General features: G+C 37.0%; 1 protein-coding gene across 1 annotated transcript in view; it reads right to left on the bottom strand.

Annotated features, from left to right (window-relative positions):
* The window catches only part of MED14 (mediator complex subunit 14), a 306818-nt gene extending 293959 nt beyond the window's left edge, over positions 1-12859 (bottom strand). Inside the window, exon 1 of the mRNA XM_090375928.1 lies at positions 12457-12859. The gene's annotated coding sequence lies outside the window, so the exon portion shown is untranslated. The remainder of the gene's footprint in view (positions 1-12456) is intronic.
* Positions 12860-17983: the final 5124 nt, after the last annotated feature.

Below are 17983 nucleotides of genomic sequence, written 5' to 3'. Positions count from 1 at the left end.
CAACTCCCACTAACTGAAATATTTCTGAAATGTTGTTTTCTTTGTTTGAAAAATTTTAATTCTACCCACTATTCTTATTCAGAGATTAAGGTATTTGCAAGACTTGGCGTCTTACAGAATTACTTTTGGTAACATAAAGGGTAACTTCCTATTTGATTTTACCGCACAGAACCTCTCAGAATAAAACGCTTATGTTACTGTCTTCCCACCACTCAACACTATTTCCAGATGGAATAATGAGAAGTACTTTCCATCCATTTGAAGCAGAAAATATTCTCCACTACCCACACTGTATCGGATTACTTTCTGTGCAATAAAGGACTAGTATTGTTTGATTTTACGAATGTTCATGAGAAGACACCAGTTTTCGAATTTTAGAAATGTTTTCTTGAAATTTTGTTAAAATGTCAAATATACATCCAGAAAACGTGCTGTACCATATTGTTCCCTAAAAACAATTACAATAAAGCAAAATTTTTTTTCCCTTTTTTTTTTATCAAATGCACATTGCAGTATTATCAGTTTTACACCAGTTTATCCCATTTCCAGTGTGGCTTCTAATAGATGAATTTCCTTGATTCTGTGTTAGTAGATGCATTAGCATTAGTAGAGGCATATGATGTAAGAAAGCAAGCTTATGTAACATCAGCCAAAAAAAAACAAAAAAACAACAACCCTCTCATTTCATCCCTCCATTCATTCCAAATGCCTGTCCAGCTCAGCCTTAAATTTATTTAGGCTATTAGCTTCCACAACAAAAGATGGAAGCCTGTTCCACCGATCAACTACCCGCTGGCTAAAGGCAAATTTCCGCACATCTATTCTACAACTATCTTTCCTCAATTTGAAACTGTGCCCCCTCAGGTTCTTAGTCTGAGCAAGACGAAGAATCCCATCAGCATTCAGCTTGCTCAACTAATTCAAGGCCTTATACACCTCAATCAGATCACCTCGCAGGTGCCTACTCTCCAAGCACTGCAATTTGCAGAACTTAAGCCTTTCTTGATAAGAGCACCCCTTTGTTCCCCTCACCAATCTTGTTGCCCTTCTTTGTACTCGTTCTAGCAACTCTACATCCTTCCTAAAATGAGGCCTCCAGACCTGTACACAGTACTCTAGGTGTGGCCTGATCATTGCCTTGTATAACGGAATTATCACCTCCCTGTCCCTGCTAACAAAATTCCTATATATCATTGATAAGGCTCCATGGCCAGCGAACTTCATATTTGGCTGCACAATTACCCCCAGGTCTTTTTCACTTTCCACTTCCCTGAGTGTAGTACCACCCAGTTGGTACATTTCTCTTCGGTTATTGCTACCCATATGCAGTTCTTTGCATTTGTCAATGTTAAACTTCAGCTGCCACTTCTCAGCCCATTTTCCCAACTTATCTAGATCCAGTTGGAGTAGCATACTGTTATTACTGTCGCTAACATCCCTGCCAACCTTTGTATCATCTGCAAACTTGGACATTAAACCTGATATACCTTCATCAATATCACTGATAAATATGCAAAACAACAATGGGCCCAATACCGAATACCTTGGGGAACTCCACTAATAACATTTGTCCACGAGGAGCAGTGTCCATTGATTACCACTCTCTGTCATCTCCCACTCAACCATCCCTTTATCCATTGTAGCAGCTTACCCTTGATGCCACACCTCTCCAATTTGTATAGCAGTCTTCCATGTGCAACAGTATCAAAAGCTTTCCTGAAATCCAAGTATATGATATCAAAATTTTCTTTGGCATTCAGTTCCTTTGTGACCACATCATAGTAACCAATCAAATTGGTCAGACAAGACCTCCCTTTGACAAACCCATGCTGTGTCTTAACTATTACTGCAGTCTTGTCTAGATGATCTTGCAATGCTTCTTTAACCAGTGATTCCATTATTTTCCCTGGAACACAAGTTAAACAAACAGGTCTGTAGTTACTTGTGTCACCTTTTGAACCTCCATTGTGAATTGGTGATACATTTGCACACCTCCAGTTGATGGGGACCTCCCCTGAGCCCAAGGAAGCTCTCATAATTATGGCCAAGGGCCTGCTTACTTCCTTTGCTGTCTCCTTTAATATAACTGGATAGATCCCATCCAACCCAGGTGCCTTTCTTATGTTTAACTTCAACAATTTCTCCTCCACGTTTGATAAACTTCTGGCACTCCCCCTCATTGAATAACTCCTCATGTGTGAATGTAGACGCAAAATACACATTCAGTTTATCAGCTACCTGAGCATGATCATCAATAATCAACCCATCTATGTTAAGTGGCCCAATCTGATTCATCTCTTTCCTTCTAGAGTTTACATAAGTAAAGAACTGCTTGCTGTTTTTCTTTGCATCCTTTGCCAGAGATTTCTCATAATCTGCCCTCGCCTGCCTAACCTCCTTTGCAACTTGATTACAAACTAACTTATACCTGCCATAGGCTTCTGTGTCGCCTGACACTTTATATGCATCCCATACATTCTTCTTCTCTGCCACTAGCCTCATTAATTCATCTGACATATACTTAGACCTAAACCTTAAACAGTATTTCTTAGTTGGAATGAAAAGCCTAGTAGCCTCCAAAATTAAGTCCTTGAAGGTTTCCCATTTAGAATTCACTGTTGGTAACAATCATCAGTTGATCCCACTGTACAGAATTTAAAAACTGTCTTGAGACCTCTGTAGCCACCTTTACGAAAGCAAAAGCCCTTCCCTTTAGCCTTGATGGTAGTTGCATTTTTAAATAATTCCCACATCAATATATTGTGATCATTGTCGCCCAGTGGTTCCTTTATCTGCAGATTCTTAATGCATGAAGAATCACTACTGATAATCAGATCAAGAGTATTACTCCCTCTGGTTGCTTCTCGAACATATTGCTGTAGAAAACAGTCATCCAATAAATCCACAAGTCTTGTTAGTGTGCGAGTGACCAATCGCAAGTTCCAGTCAATATCTGGAAAGTTAAAATCTCCCATTATAAGACATTCTGATTTACTGGCCCACTATTTCTCTGCAAAACTGCTCATTATACTCATCAGATTCATTAGGCCTATAACACACACCTACTCTCGTTTTTCCTTTCCCAGTGCTTATTTCACACCAAACAGACTCAACACTGCATTATCCACCAGCATCAATTGGATGCACTTTCTTAGATTTTATGTTTCTTAACTAACAGCATAACCCCTCCTCCCTTCCTATCCTGTCTATCCTTCCTATACACATTATACTCCTCAAATTCCAACTGTGCACTGCCTATATCTGTGTGACACCACATCTCTGATATCCCAACAATATCTGCCTTTGATGTCTTGACTAGCACTTCAAGCTCATCAAATTTATTAACTGTACTCCTAGCATTAGTGTACATGCAAGTATACATGCACCTCTTCCTGCTACTAGCCATCCTAACACAGCCCATGTATTTACTTATTCCCCTGACTCCCAGCACTCCTGGAAATCTCCATTACCTTGCTTTCCAGTCTGCTGCCCATTCTAATAGAAGCAGTGCAAGAATCACTTTTGCCTCTGCCTGCGGCCACTATTAACCTTTTAGTCTGTGTATCCCCCATGCTAACAGTTTTCCAATCCACCTAACACTGCCTCGATAGCATCAGCAAATATTCTTGCACCCTTTCTATTTAAGTGTATCCCATCCCTGTAGAAGGAGTCTCTCCTGTCAACAAGCACAGACCAGGCTGAAAAAAATTCTACCCCTTGAGCTTTGCACAATCTCTCCAGGGCTGAATTGATTGACAAGGCTATCATATACTTCCTCCTATCGTGTCTGGGCAGAATTGCAGGCACTTTCACATTCAACCCTAACTCGTGACTTTTTTTCGACATTGACCTGTACTTGTTGAGTAAATCTGCAGATCTCTTACTCTTAATGTCATTAGTTCCGTGTACAACAATATCACCTTTTGTGCCCTGAAAAGATGATATCTGCTCTACAACAACATCAACATTTGCCTCTGGCACACACACCCTGGTTCCATCTATCCTTCTTACATACCGTAGTATATTCCCCATCTCCCTGACAATAGTCACCAACAATAACTAGTTCCTTTGGGACCAGCGCATTCTGCCTTGGAGATTGCCTCTGTGTTGCCTGATGCACAGGAATGAGTTCTATCATTGAGCTGGGCAGCTGAGAGCCTGATGGACCCCTCGTATTAATTTCTTCGAGGGCATTTACCGTACATCTCAAGCTCTCATATACGCCCATCAGAATGCTGAGTCGGCACCTAATTTCTTGACACTCCAGACACCTAGCACACACAAAGACATCTTCCTTGGCCAGATCATGTCCTGTTTTAGAAAGGTCGGCACACATTTCGCATATTTTTTGAGACTGTGATACGTTGGAGAATCGCCCCCTTCGTTTCTCCCCCGAGCCACAGCACTCTCGCTAGTCAGTGATCTTTACTTCGCAGCTCTAGTCTGGGTCATGATTTCCATTTAAATACAATTTAATTAAGAATGAAATTTAATAAGATTAATAACATTTTTTATTAATTGATAATACTATAATAAGCTAACAAATACAGTGTTTCGTATTACGCTATCTAGTTTTACTTTATACCTTCGCTATCAGTTCAAGATATATATACGTTAAGCTATTTCTTATAGATGCAATACACATTGAAGAAATGAAGTACGATCTTTTCATTTTTCGAAAACAATCCGTTGCAAAATCTTTCAGTCATATTTTTTATGCCAAGAAATGGTTACGTGCATTTTTTCCCCCTATATCACGCTGGCAATGACTCTACTTTGCGGCTTACTGCGTACTTTCATAATACTTTTCAAAAAAAGAAAGATGCTGAAGTTATGTTTGAAATGAAAGGTTCAAAATTCATTTTGGAAAAAGACAAAGCCCGCATACTGACATTAGTTGTGCTGTTGCAGCGGATATTCTTCAGTAGTTTTCCGATTACTGTTTTGATCTTATTTAATAATAATAAGGTTCTTTATTAACTTAAATTATATACATTCATGATTCCATACACAGATAACCAGAGGAATCTACCAATAAACTGTCTCTGCAAATGAACAAACTTGTATTTCGTTAACTAATGAAACAGTACCAAAATAAATTCATATTTAGAATAAATAAAAGGTCAGAACTGAGCTTTCTGATTCTTCTCATCATTACATAGTTCATCCCAATTCAGAAACATTTCTTTTCCAATTTCAATATTTCTTTGTTGGAGTAGTCTTTTAATGATATGTTGTACAAGGGAGGCCTCATTTCCACCTCACAAATAAACAAACAAATTAAGGCCAACCACCCCATGCACGGGGAGAATGTCTCCTCAGGCTATACAAACACCAAGGCATTTGCGCTTGCAACGTCTCCAACATGGTGGCAGGCGTTCAACGCTAGCTAACGTCGTCTAACACGGCGTTCGAAGCACCCATCTAGATTACATGCCTTTACCCTCTGTTTCCTGTAAAACTGGGCGTTTGAAGGCATTGCCAATGCTACGCTTCAAGCGCTCGTCTAGTATAGACCTAAGGATCCAGTCATAATTATGCCTAATGGCCTGCTTATTTCTTTTGTTACTTCTTTTAATATAATTGAATAGAATCCATCAGCTAAAGGGCCTTGTTTACATTTAGTTTCAACAATCTCTCTTCCACTTTCTTCCCAGTTATCACAAAATAATTTAGATCCAAGTTATAACTTGGTGTACTTCTCATATTCCAATCCTTAAAAACCTTTTTTCAGGTGAATGTAGGCGCAAAATATTTATTCAGTTTGTCAGCAACCTGAACAGGATCATCAACAATTATGCCATTCTAGTGAGATAAAGTCGTTCATCCCTTTCCTTCTAGTGTTAACATAATCAAAGAATTCTTTAATATTTTTCATTGCATTCTTAGCAAAAGACCTTTCATCACAATCTGCCTTAGCTTGCCTAACCCCCCTTAGTGACTTGACTGCAGGCTAGTTTTACCCAACAAAAAAAAAAAAAAAAAAAACGTCCAAACAAATACCCATCATAACTTTTATGGGCGCCTCCATAGCCAGGTGGGAAGGAGGAGCAGTGCGTAGCACACACTTCTTGATTAGACCAGGGTTCGAGCCCATCACCACCAAATATGGAGGATGCGGAAAAGTCAGGAAATGACCACCGCATATTCCCTGAGCAATATGGCCTTAGTTGCTAATGCTCCTAAAAACCAAATAACAATAACAAATAACTAGTTTTACTTATTGTAAGTGTGTGTCTCCTGCTAATTTATAATCAAACAATGCACTTTTCTTCTTTTTTTCACTAGTCTTAGCAATTTAGCCGATGTCCATTTAGGTTTAAACTTCAATCTCCCTTAGTGGAAAAAAGTTAGTGCCTTCTGTGATTACTTCTGAATGCTTCCCATTTGAAAGTTCCAGTTGGTAATATGATAAGTTGGTAATATGACCAGTTGGTCACACTGAAAAGAATTTAAAAACTGTCTATGGTCACTGTGGCAGCCTTTACAAAAGCAAAATTGTTCTCTTTACCCTTGACATCATATCTTTAAGCAGATCTATATCCAACATCAACATTATGATCACTGCCACCTAGTAAATGATTCCTTTTTATCTGGAGATTCTTAATAACATCAAGAGTATTGCTTTCTTTTGTTGCTTCTCTGACATGCTGCTGTAGGAATCAGTCATCCACAAAATCCAGAAAATTTGTTACTAAATTAAAATCTCCATTACAAGACATTCTGATTTACTGTCCTATTCTATTTACCTTAGTATTTTTTCATTATACTCATCACAGTCATTTGGACCATAAGAGATTCCTACTCTGATTTTCGTTTTCCCAGAGCTTATGTCACACCAAACTGACTCAACGTTACACTGGCCACCCACATCAACTGGGTGCTCTGCTTTAAAACGTATTTAGCCTTAAAACGTATTTAGCTTATACTCTTCGTTAAATTTTTTTTTTTTGCACAGTGAGATGCCATTCTTGTAAGGAAGAGGGAGTACGGGGATAGAGATTTATAGGCAATAAAAAAAAACAAAAAAAAACAGATTTATGTATACAGCTACACTCTAAAGAGGAGTTTAAATATATACAGAATACCAAAATATGCATTAATAACTTAGTATATTTTTGCAATTAAAGGTTAAATATTCTTACAAAAATAATCATTTTAACAATAATACACTGCAATAAAACACCACATACAAGAAGTTGTCTTTTGCTAGGCAAAGAACTATCAACAAAAAAAAAGTGCCTGGGCAATATTGTACAAGATGAGATGTCAATAATGGAGACTTTACAATGCCAGATGGAAGAAACAGCTTGATGCCATCCAGATATTTGCTGACTGACACCAGTTTATGAAAATCAGGACTGTCAGAAATTAACTTCACCTAAGTTGAAGTCTCAAATAATATTAATAATTTTACTACCAGAATGATTGTAACTGATTTTATCCATGAAGGAAGAGGAAATTTTATTTTCCTCTTCCTTAGATGTTCTGTGATATCAAAAAAAGCAGACAAAGAAGCCAATCAGGAGCACTAGTCATACTGCCACAAGAATGAACTCAAGGTCACTAATGAATTCAGTATTCTATATTCTGAATCAAATAAGCACTAGTATTAACAGTGGTAACTGATATGCAAGGAAGCAAGTTTATAGATCAGCCAAAAAAAAAAAAAAAAAAAACCACCAACCCACCTCACCCATTCATCTCCTCCAAGAATTTGACTAATTCTTCCCCTGAATTTATTCAAACTACCCATTTTCACAACAGATAGAAATTTGTTCCAACGATCAACCACCCACCGGCTGAAGGCAAATTTCCACACATATATCTTGCAACCATCCTTCCTCAATTTGAATTTATGCCCCCTCACATGTGCAGGGCATTCTTCCTCAAGAGGAAGAATGCCCTCAACACTGAGCATACAGCCACAGCCTCAAAACTGAATAAATCCTTAACTCACTAAGATTGAATGAGGTTCAGTTTCTATGTTTATTTTTATTTTTTTTTTTACCACAGAATGTGGACTAAATGTACAGTTAAAATATGAATGCACAAATTTTCTGGTGTTTAATGCAACAACAAAAAATATTTTTTTTTCAATTTTCACCAAAAGATATTAGGATGCTGGGGATGAACTCAATCCTCTACCATTGCTTTTGTTCCAACTGGTGAGTCCAGATATTTTGCTACCTGAATGACAGTGTGATGCATCTTGAAGTGGGCCCACACAGCACATGGGTTAGACAGGCTTATGTTTTTCTAAAACATTTCCCAGCACTAAAGCATTCAGCATTTCTGAAAGGAGTGGATACATTTTAACATATATTTAAGCATTCTGAAGAATTTCTAAAAACCTTATGGGGAAAGGCTCCACTCCTAATTAAAAAAAAAAAATGTTCTTGTTTATACTCCAGCACAACCACCAGTTCAGAGCAATTTACAATAAATTATCAATACAAACGTTAATCGTATTTAGCAGTCATGGGCTTGAACCCCAGTCTCTCAAAGAGCGCATGCTACTGCACTCTCACTTCTGACCACTTGGCTACGTTGGGCCTAACAGCCCTTTTCAACAGTCAGCCATTCATAAGTTCAACCATTTAAAAAATCATTCACTTGAGCTGACCCTTGTCTGTAAAGAACAATGAGAATTCTCAATAATAAACATTTGGAGGATATTTATAACACATTCTCTACTCATACCTACAGTTGCCATCTTTTCAAAATTCAGTAGAGGTCTCAAAGCACATGAGGATTATCATCCTAGTACCTCCACATAGTTGAGAATTTGTAAGATGGGGTTCCCCCTATAGAAAATTATTGTACTAAAGTAAAACTAGGCAAAATCCTATAAGCCTGTACATAAATTTTATTTGCATAAAATGAATGCACATAAATCTTAAATAGTCAGGACAAGTCAATCCTCATAAAGATTGTGCTTTAAGGAAGGCTATGTTTAGACTAAAAGATGTTTATTTAGAGCAATATTTATTACTCAAAGCAACCAGTAAAACTAAAGAGATGTGAAGGATCTTTAGTTTTATTAGTAGGTTGGGACAATAAGAACTGCCACATCTGCTTCAGTGCCTTGTATGTGAAAGCAAAAGACACTATCGTCTTTATTAATTCATAAGCAGCATTTAGTTTAAGCATGGAATGCTTATTTGTCAAATGAAAAGCCGATACTGCACATTTGATATGACTATCATTCTTCTTTCCAGTCCTTCCTTTATCCTCCCATGCATCTCCATTGCCATCAGAAAACAGACCACAGGCATATTTATATATAGTTATATATAAGCCACAAACATAAATACCAATCAGAGGGTTAATCTTACAGAGTAGGATCACGTGTTCTGAGTTTGGATTGAGCCTATACTGTGCACATTTTTTAAAGTTACTTTCCAACTAAAAAAAAAAATTGTTAAATGTTATTTATTAGGAAAAAGTATTAAAGGATTTAGGATTTTTGGGAAAAATAATTTACTTGTACAGATTTCTAGTTTCCAGTTTAGGACCTTGCTGATGCCAAGTGAAAAAGCTTAATGAAAAAGATTATTTAATTTTGCAATAAATGTTTTTAAAAAATCAACTGTATTAAAAGATATTTGAGAATGTGTATTATAAATGTTAAAAAGTAGTACTATAATTTACACTTCTGGTATACTTTGACAGCATGTATGCAAAGCAGTCATTTTTTATTTTACGCAGAGGTATGCCGGATTCTATGATATTTGTGATCCAAATGGATTGTGGAAGTTATTTATAAAGATCAAAAATAAGGTTCCAGCTTAACAATAAGTGGTTAGTTTATTTAATCAGTAAATTTCCTTCCTGATGATATGCTTTTTATTTATATTACTTTGTTCAATTTTTCTGCCAAAAGAATCAAAGAATATTTGGTGGGAGAAACTATATCTGGATTCAATCGCATATACCAAAGTAACAAAAAAAACGAAAACAACACTTTTGATCCATTGCACTACTGGTTAAACTGTTACTGTTGAGCTTATATCTTGACTTACAAATCAGTAATCACCCAAAAAATGCAACAATTACTTAATTACATATTTAAAACTTAACTCATTAAATTCTGGTTAGTATAAACTATTTCTGGTTGAGACTTTTCAAATGATATATGATTTATCTTTAAAGATGCAAAACTCAAGGACAATATCATGAAAACAAACACATTGATTACATATAACAGAATTTCTGAAAAACACCAATGCCAGATATCTCACTGACTGATATTTATGTACCTACTTATGTAATGTGTTTTTTTTTTATAATAAAAAATACTAATTCAACGACTAGCACATATAACATAAAATAAAGATACACTTTTAAAAAACTGTGATAGGTCAATTTCATGGCCTTTCTTTAAAGTAGCTCATGAACATTGTGGTATGTAATTATTTTTACAGTAGCTGATAAACGGAGTGACACAATTATTTTTAAAGTAGCTCAAACAGAGTGGCACATGATTATTTTCAAAGCAACTCAAAACGCTGTGATACATGATGAAAGTGACCAGAGTTCCTGTAATAATCCAAAAGAGCAATGTTAAAATGGAATATCATCTTTCAATAGTGAATATGAGTGCCCATAAAAGCAAAAATAGTTAAAAATAAAAAAAAAAAACACACCTTGCAACACTGTTTATTGATATTAAAAACTAAAGCTGTATACCAAATGTATAAATCATTTACTCATAAGATACTTGTTTACCTTACAACCTATTTGGGGGGAGGGTAGGCAGAACTGTTTATCGTTACTGAAAACTACACCTTATGAGTAACTGAAAAAATAATTAATATATTTGAAGAGTAGATGAAGTTGCAAGTGCTCTTGATAGTAGGCAGAAGTTGCTTGATCAGTAACATCAGATCAACTGCCATGTGCATTAGAAAGTTCCCTACTACAAATACCACATTACACTTCATGTTCATCTTTAAATCTTATTTTTAGAATAAAACCAAAAATCGATAATGATTTAATTTAAATTATTTTAAAATTATTTATAACCTCACTCTCATTAATTAAAGAAACTCAGCCAATTGACTAGTGGCTATTGAGCATGAGCAGAGAGAACCCCGCACTGTGGCACACAGTAGCTGACAAATTCATTGGTAATGTACCAATGAATTTGTCAGCTTTCTTTTCTTCTTTTATCAGTTTACTTTCCTTCTATTTAAATTATTAAAATTGCAAAACTGCACTTTAAAATATACTTATAGGCAAGGCCTTGGGTATTGGAATAGTGCAATACACCTGGGTCCTGGACTGGGCATAAAATCCTAACTGGACTCAGGGCTGCATTAATGCTATGGTCAAACCGACCATGTTCAGAGGCCTCACACGAAGAGGGGGCCTCATTTTAAGTGTAAACCAAGAAAATGCATAATATAAAAGCATACTTAAACTAAACTAAACTAAACTTAACATTTAAATATATGTGTTTAAATTTTATTCTTATACCTTTTTATTATATAACAAATAAGTTAAAAGTTTCTATTAAAATTGTTTTTATTATTACTTTATTTTTCAAGTCAAAAAGCAAAACATTTTTGACCTCAGTTAACATTTTTGTAAGGGAATTATTATTCACAATATAAATATAAAAACCTATGTAGTATTTGTATTTATATGTAAGTGTGTAATATACATATACTGTACACACATATACATATATTAAAGGGACCTCGAATTTAAATATGCCCGTAGGTCTATTTCATCCTTAATACGGCCCTGCAAGGGGCCTCCCCTCAGCAACAGCATGGTTAAATTTATCTAACTTTAATCCTGTTTGTCTTTGTGTTGCCTCTCTGTATTGTATGGACTCCTGACTAATGGCTAATTAACGGAATTTATTATTAAACCCATCCCCACGATTAAAATAGGCCCAAAAACCCCCTCGATACCAGCATTGAGTACCGAGTGGACCAAACTAATTCTGGTACCAGCCTTGCTTACAGGCAATACTTTTATAAATCCATATAAATGCCGTAAGTACCATATTATTCTGAATTGTTGCACAGGGCAAAATGGGTACAAATGTAATGCCTTTCGGGCCATGGAACCAGTACTGTCCCAATCAAACCGGTATGTATGATAACTCCATACATGATGCTTCGTAGGTTGTACATATTCTAAAAATGCATACAACAATATACACTAATATCAAATTCACCTCAAAATGGAATCGAAATTTTATTTTTGTTCTATCATTCTACGACCTGGAGAAATTACCACCAAACCTAGACCCCGAACAGGGTACTTAAACCCGAAGAGGCAGCAACTATAATCACATCACTAGGCAACAACAATGCATGAAATTTTTAGTCTCCTGTCTACATAGAAAAAAATAATACAGAAATGTTCTTCTATTTTCTCCAAAACTTTGACTCAATTAATTAAAAAATATATTAATGCTGAATAAAAGTCAAAGCTTACCTATGTATATTCAAGCAGCTGTTCAAGCATGCCAGACATTATAGTCTAGCTCGATATCACGCTATCTTCATTATTTAAAAGCAGACGAAGTTAATAAGTTATAAATATTAATTGTATATAACGTGCCACTACTACAGCATTTCTTTTCTGGAAAAACAAAACATATGCCACTGAATTGTTCTATACATTGATATGAACTTTGATACCACACAAACGTCGTGCAACATGCACATAGGGAATTAAAACGCGCAAACCACAAATATTTTTACACGGCGACATGTGATAAGCTATTGTACATTTAAGTTACGTATCCATAAACAGTATCAGAAATCTCAAACAGAGTACCATTACAAAATCAAAACCAAATTTTTCTGCACACTCTATCATACACATCTTAACAACGCAACCATTTGCTAATACTTATTGCGATTAACACTAGATGTCGTATCTAGTAAGCTCTATGGAATATTGAAGAGTGGTCTTCAACATGGGCGCTATCGCCCTCTTGAGTGAGTTTATAGACAAGTTTATTATTTCTATTCATATTTATGAAAGAAAGCAAATATTCTGTATAAAAGTTGGCACTGTGCTAACAAAAAAAAAAAATTAAGAGCCAATGCTTATCACTCAGTAACGTTCCATATTTTCAGATTCTTGTGAATGAAGCTCTAATTTTTTCTATGGCATCGCTTCGTTCGTAGGGTATGTAGGGTTCGTAGGGTCGACTAAATATGAGTTCTCCACGTTAGCTTGCTTGGGATTAACGCCGAGTCAGCTAAGTCTATGGGGCTTCGATTCATAATGCCGTATACCTCTGGTCGTTTTCAATATCTCTCTACAAGAAAAAGCCAAGTTTCCGGGAGAAAAAATGCACTCTTTGCGTGACTCATTAACTCGGCCGCGGTGTGAAAAATGTGCTTAAAAATTCTCATTTAGGCGAGATTCGAACTAATGCCTTTTCCAGCGATGTAGAAAAGATGGAACTATAACCACTGTTCTATCTGGAGGCGTGTCCAGGAGCACCGCACAGGTCATACAACATACAAACAGGGAATTAAAACGTACAAACTACAAATATTTTTATACTGCAACATTTATATTTTTATCAGTGTGAACAAGTTGGATGATAACTGCTATCATCCAACTTGTTCGCATCAATTCGGTAGAACCAGTTTCTGAAATTTGATAAAACATTGTTGCATGTCTAAAAGAATGATCAAATCGAAACATTTTTTACAAGCAAGGTTACCACCACTGGCTGCACGAATTAACACCCTGCTAAAAGGACATGCCCACATACTGTTATTGACAGTACTCTGTTTCTGAAATTCACCGAATGGTCGACCACACTACCCAACGGAAGGTACTCGGACACTCCCCTCTCCTAACGATATGAAGAGTGGAACAAAATGTAATCATTAATCAAAGCAAGAACAGGCTTCAAAATCTGCAGATAGCAGTAGAAATATGACAAAAATGCAAAATTTGTTGAAAATCACTTGAGATGTAACAAAGAGCCTTACTTGTCAGGTTCTATATTAATAATTTGTCACTGAGTGTGCCAAACACACGTCTCAATCTTGGAAAATCAGCTGTAGTCAATACAATAAAATCAAAAAGAACGATAGCGATATTGGTGTGGATAAACTGTCAAATAAGCGAAAAAAAGATCACGGAGAGAAATAACCGACCCGAAAGAAAATAGTGAAGGTGAGCCAAATGTTACATTAAAGACCAGATATCTAAGAGAGTCTCTGTAAGTGTGTCCAAGGTACTGGGGAGCTGCATAACATGAGTTTTCATGGCAGAACTAGTGCACTAACCACATCACAACCAGTTCCAAATGTCGTTTGCAGTGGCCCAGTCCCTCGTTCTTGGGCCATGGAACGGTTCTCTGGAGCAATGAGTTGCGATAGTCTGAAAGGAATCACCTACCACATTGTAATGTGCCTAGAATAAAAGTAAGAGGACGAAGCTAATGGTGATTGGCTGTTTATTATAGTTTAAATGTTGGTTATAGTATCAAACCCATCAATAATGAGTCGAACATTGACGACCACACACACCTTGGCAGTTCCATGGAAATGGACTCTCAATATTTCTCTATGATAATACTCTATTGCAACTAGCGAACATGTGAACGCCTGGTTTGAGGAAAAGCAAGCCACAACTCAAGAGTTGGCCAAAGGTCCGGACTCCATGCGATCAAACCCCTTTGGATAAACCAGAACATCGGCTCAGAACGCAATCAATATGTCCCTCTTCTCAGATGAACAGGCGACCGTTGCGTAGGTTGTTGTTATTGTTGGGTTTTTGGAGCATCAGAAACTTAGACCATATCGCACTGCATATAATGTCTGTTAATTGTGTGCGTTCTGTGATCGATATGCTCTTTGCTGGACAAAATCATCAGTTTCCAGGAGAAGAAACCGTGCTACGTCTCGCCTGAGACCGATTAACTGAGCCACTTATGAAAAAGGCCCATAAAAATTCCTAGCCTCATTAACGAGATTCGAACTCAAGTATTTTCCACCCTGTTTGGAGAAGACGGTGATTATACACGCTGGTCAAAAAAAAAAAAAAAATACAAACTTCTCCGCCAGCCATCAGTGCAAAACAAAATGTATCGTGATTCGTCTGACTACATGATTTTCCTCCATTGTTCCACTATCTAATCACAACGTTCTGGTCACCACCGTAAGAGGACATTTCATTTTTTTCTGAAACAAGTGGCTTTCGAATGGGCAGGCAACTGCCAATACCCAATTTCTTCAATTCCTTGTGCATGGTATGCAGCAAATTTAAGAAATAGGATTGAAATAGGGAAGTTCTGGGCTTTGTTAAATTCAGTTGTTGCATGCACGCTGGATGTCCTAATTTTTCATACAGTCCTTCTTAGAGTATGACGGCGTCGTTCTTGAAGTATTGTTTTTTCAACCACATTTACGGCTTTGTGATGTAGAACTGCTTGCTTTCCAGTCATTAAAATCCTGTGAGGTTTAAGCATTTGAGAAACCAGTTATGTATTTCGTTACTTGAATCCGGGCTCCTGCTAAACATGCAACCACAATAAGATCTTTTCAAAGTACGAGGGTAATTCAAAAAATAAGTTATACTTGACCATTGTAGCCTAAGAGACATTTATTGAGGTATGTAACATTATGCAATAGAAAGCACATACTTTGCACTGCCTTTCCAACATTTGATTGCCTGATTATAGAAATCCATTCCTTGATCATTCAACCACCAAATATGGACAAAGTCTTCCTTCAATTTGATGTTACAAGTAACAGAACTGTTGATAAGAAGGGGATGAAAACTGTAACTGCGAAGACAAGTGGACATGAAAAGAGCCATTATACAATTGTTCTAGCTTGTTGTGCCGACGGAACCAAGCTGCCTCCTATGCTGATTTTCAAACGCAAAACAATGCCAAAAGAAGACATTCCTCGAGGAGTGATTGCCCACGTTAATAACAAGGGTTGGATGGATCAGGATGGGATGAAGATCTGGTTTGAGAAAGTTTGGAGCAGGAGACCAGGTGGGCTCTTACGCAAACCTGCCCTGCCCTATTGGTGCTTGATCAGTTCAGGGAACACAACAAAAAATACAAAGAAGATTGCTGCAGAGCAAAAACAAAACTTGCCGTCATACCTGGAGGCTTGACATCCCAGCTACAACCACTTGATACCAGCATTAACAAACCCTTCAAAGCTGCCATGAGAGACGAATGGAACAAATGGATGAAGTCTTCTGGAGACAATTTGACACCAGCAGGAAGAGTGAACAGACCAACTATAGGAGAAGTTTGTACCTGGGTGAAAAGATCCTGGGATAATATCAAGATTGAGATCGTTGTCAAGTCATTTAAGAAGTGTGGCATTTCAAATGCCATAGATGGAACTGAGGATGAGGCAATATATGAAGACAGTGATTCGTCATCAGACACAGATGAGGACAAGTTAATGGATGGGAGTTTTGACAGTGATCAGTTGTATGAATTTTATGATGAATAAAACTTGAGTTCAATAACTTTATGTAATACATTTTTTTTCAAATTTCGGGCTCCAAAATTAAGGTGCGTCTTATACATGGGGAAATACGGTATGTCTGTGCGGTAGCAGAGTAATTATAACCACTTAACACTGGCTGGGATTTCCCCGGTTCAAATACCTTCAATGATGCGAGGGATTTTTATGATCTTTTTTTTTTTGTTTTTTACTTTGTGGCTGAGTTAATCGATCTCAGGCGAGGACAGCAAGGTTTTCTTCCGAAACTCTGGTTTTTTGTCCAACAAAGATGCTTCCAGTGTAGCACTAATGTGACAGGGTTGTTTTTTTTTACCTCACAAGCAGATCTTTGTTAGCAGCGCAGTGGTTATAGTCATTGCCGTCCCTCACCAGTGTGAAAAAGGCTGGCTTAGAATTTCATCAGAGATGATTAAGCAATGAAGTAAGTAAAAAACTATGGTAATAAGAAATTATAATAAACGCTGAAAATAGCCTCTTTTCATCATATTCGATGACATCTTTTCTTGTTGTAGTTGGGTTTTAGGAGCATTAGCGACCAAAGCCATATTGCTCCGTATATGCTGTCTGTAAATTGCATGTGTTCTGTGGTCGATTTTCTGTTTGCTGGACAAAAAAAACCCATTTATTTCCGGGAGCTAAAATCATGCTACCCTCGCATGAGACCGACTAACTCAGCCACGTTGTGAAAAAAGCCCATAAAAATTCTTCCCGTTATCGACGGGACTCGAACTCCGGTCTTTTCCACCCGGTGTGAAGAGGACGGAGATTCTTTCCACTGTGATACCCACGAGGGCCTTTTTTTTTTTTTTTTATAATATTTCATTGGATAAAAGGAAAGGGAAAGAGAAAAAAAAAAAAAAAAAGAACGAAGGATCAATTAAGGATGAAATTATAGATTAAACATTTAAGCGCGGATGAGCTATTGCTCAAGTAGCGCATTGCACAAGTAGTGTACGTTAGTAACAATGATAATGATGATGGCTCTGGAGGCAATGCCAGTCACAGAATGATGTTTCATTGGAGGTTTGACAAATTGCTCTTGATGAAACCAACAATAATTTTCGCCATTGTCACGTAGTGCAATAAACGAGTATATTAAATTTGGTATATTTGAATTCAGTGTGTTCCCAAAGAAAGATCAGATCACTTGGCGATATCCAACAGCGCACCGCAATTTTTTGAGAACGTAACGGTGTTTCTTCAGGACAAATCGTAAAGTTCAATGAGTTGTTGTTGTAGGATTTTAGGAGCATCGGCGACTAAGACCATATTGTTCTGTGTATACTGTCTGTAAATTGTGTATTTTTTTAGTCCATTTTCTGTTTCTTGGATGAAAAACCCGAGTTTCAGCAAGAAAAAACCATGTTACTCTAGCCTGAGACCAACTAACTCAACTACGTTGTGAAAAAAAACCAGTAAAATTCCTCATATCATCGATGGGATTCGAACTGGGGTCTTTGCCACGCGACATAGGGAGGACGACGATTCTACCTACT

The sequence above is a fragment of the Mastigoproctus giganteus genome, chromosome 6 (genome assembly GCF_048544385.1).
Source record: "Mastigoproctus giganteus isolate SK-2022 chromosome 6, ASM4854438v1, whole genome shotgun sequence".
NCBI classification, from domain to species: Eukaryota; Metazoa; Arthropoda; class Arachnida; order Uropygi; family Thelyphonidae; genus Mastigoproctus; species Mastigoproctus giganteus.
Note: the sequence above shows the minus strand (reverse complement) of the source record. Positions and strands in the feature narration are given on the sequence as shown.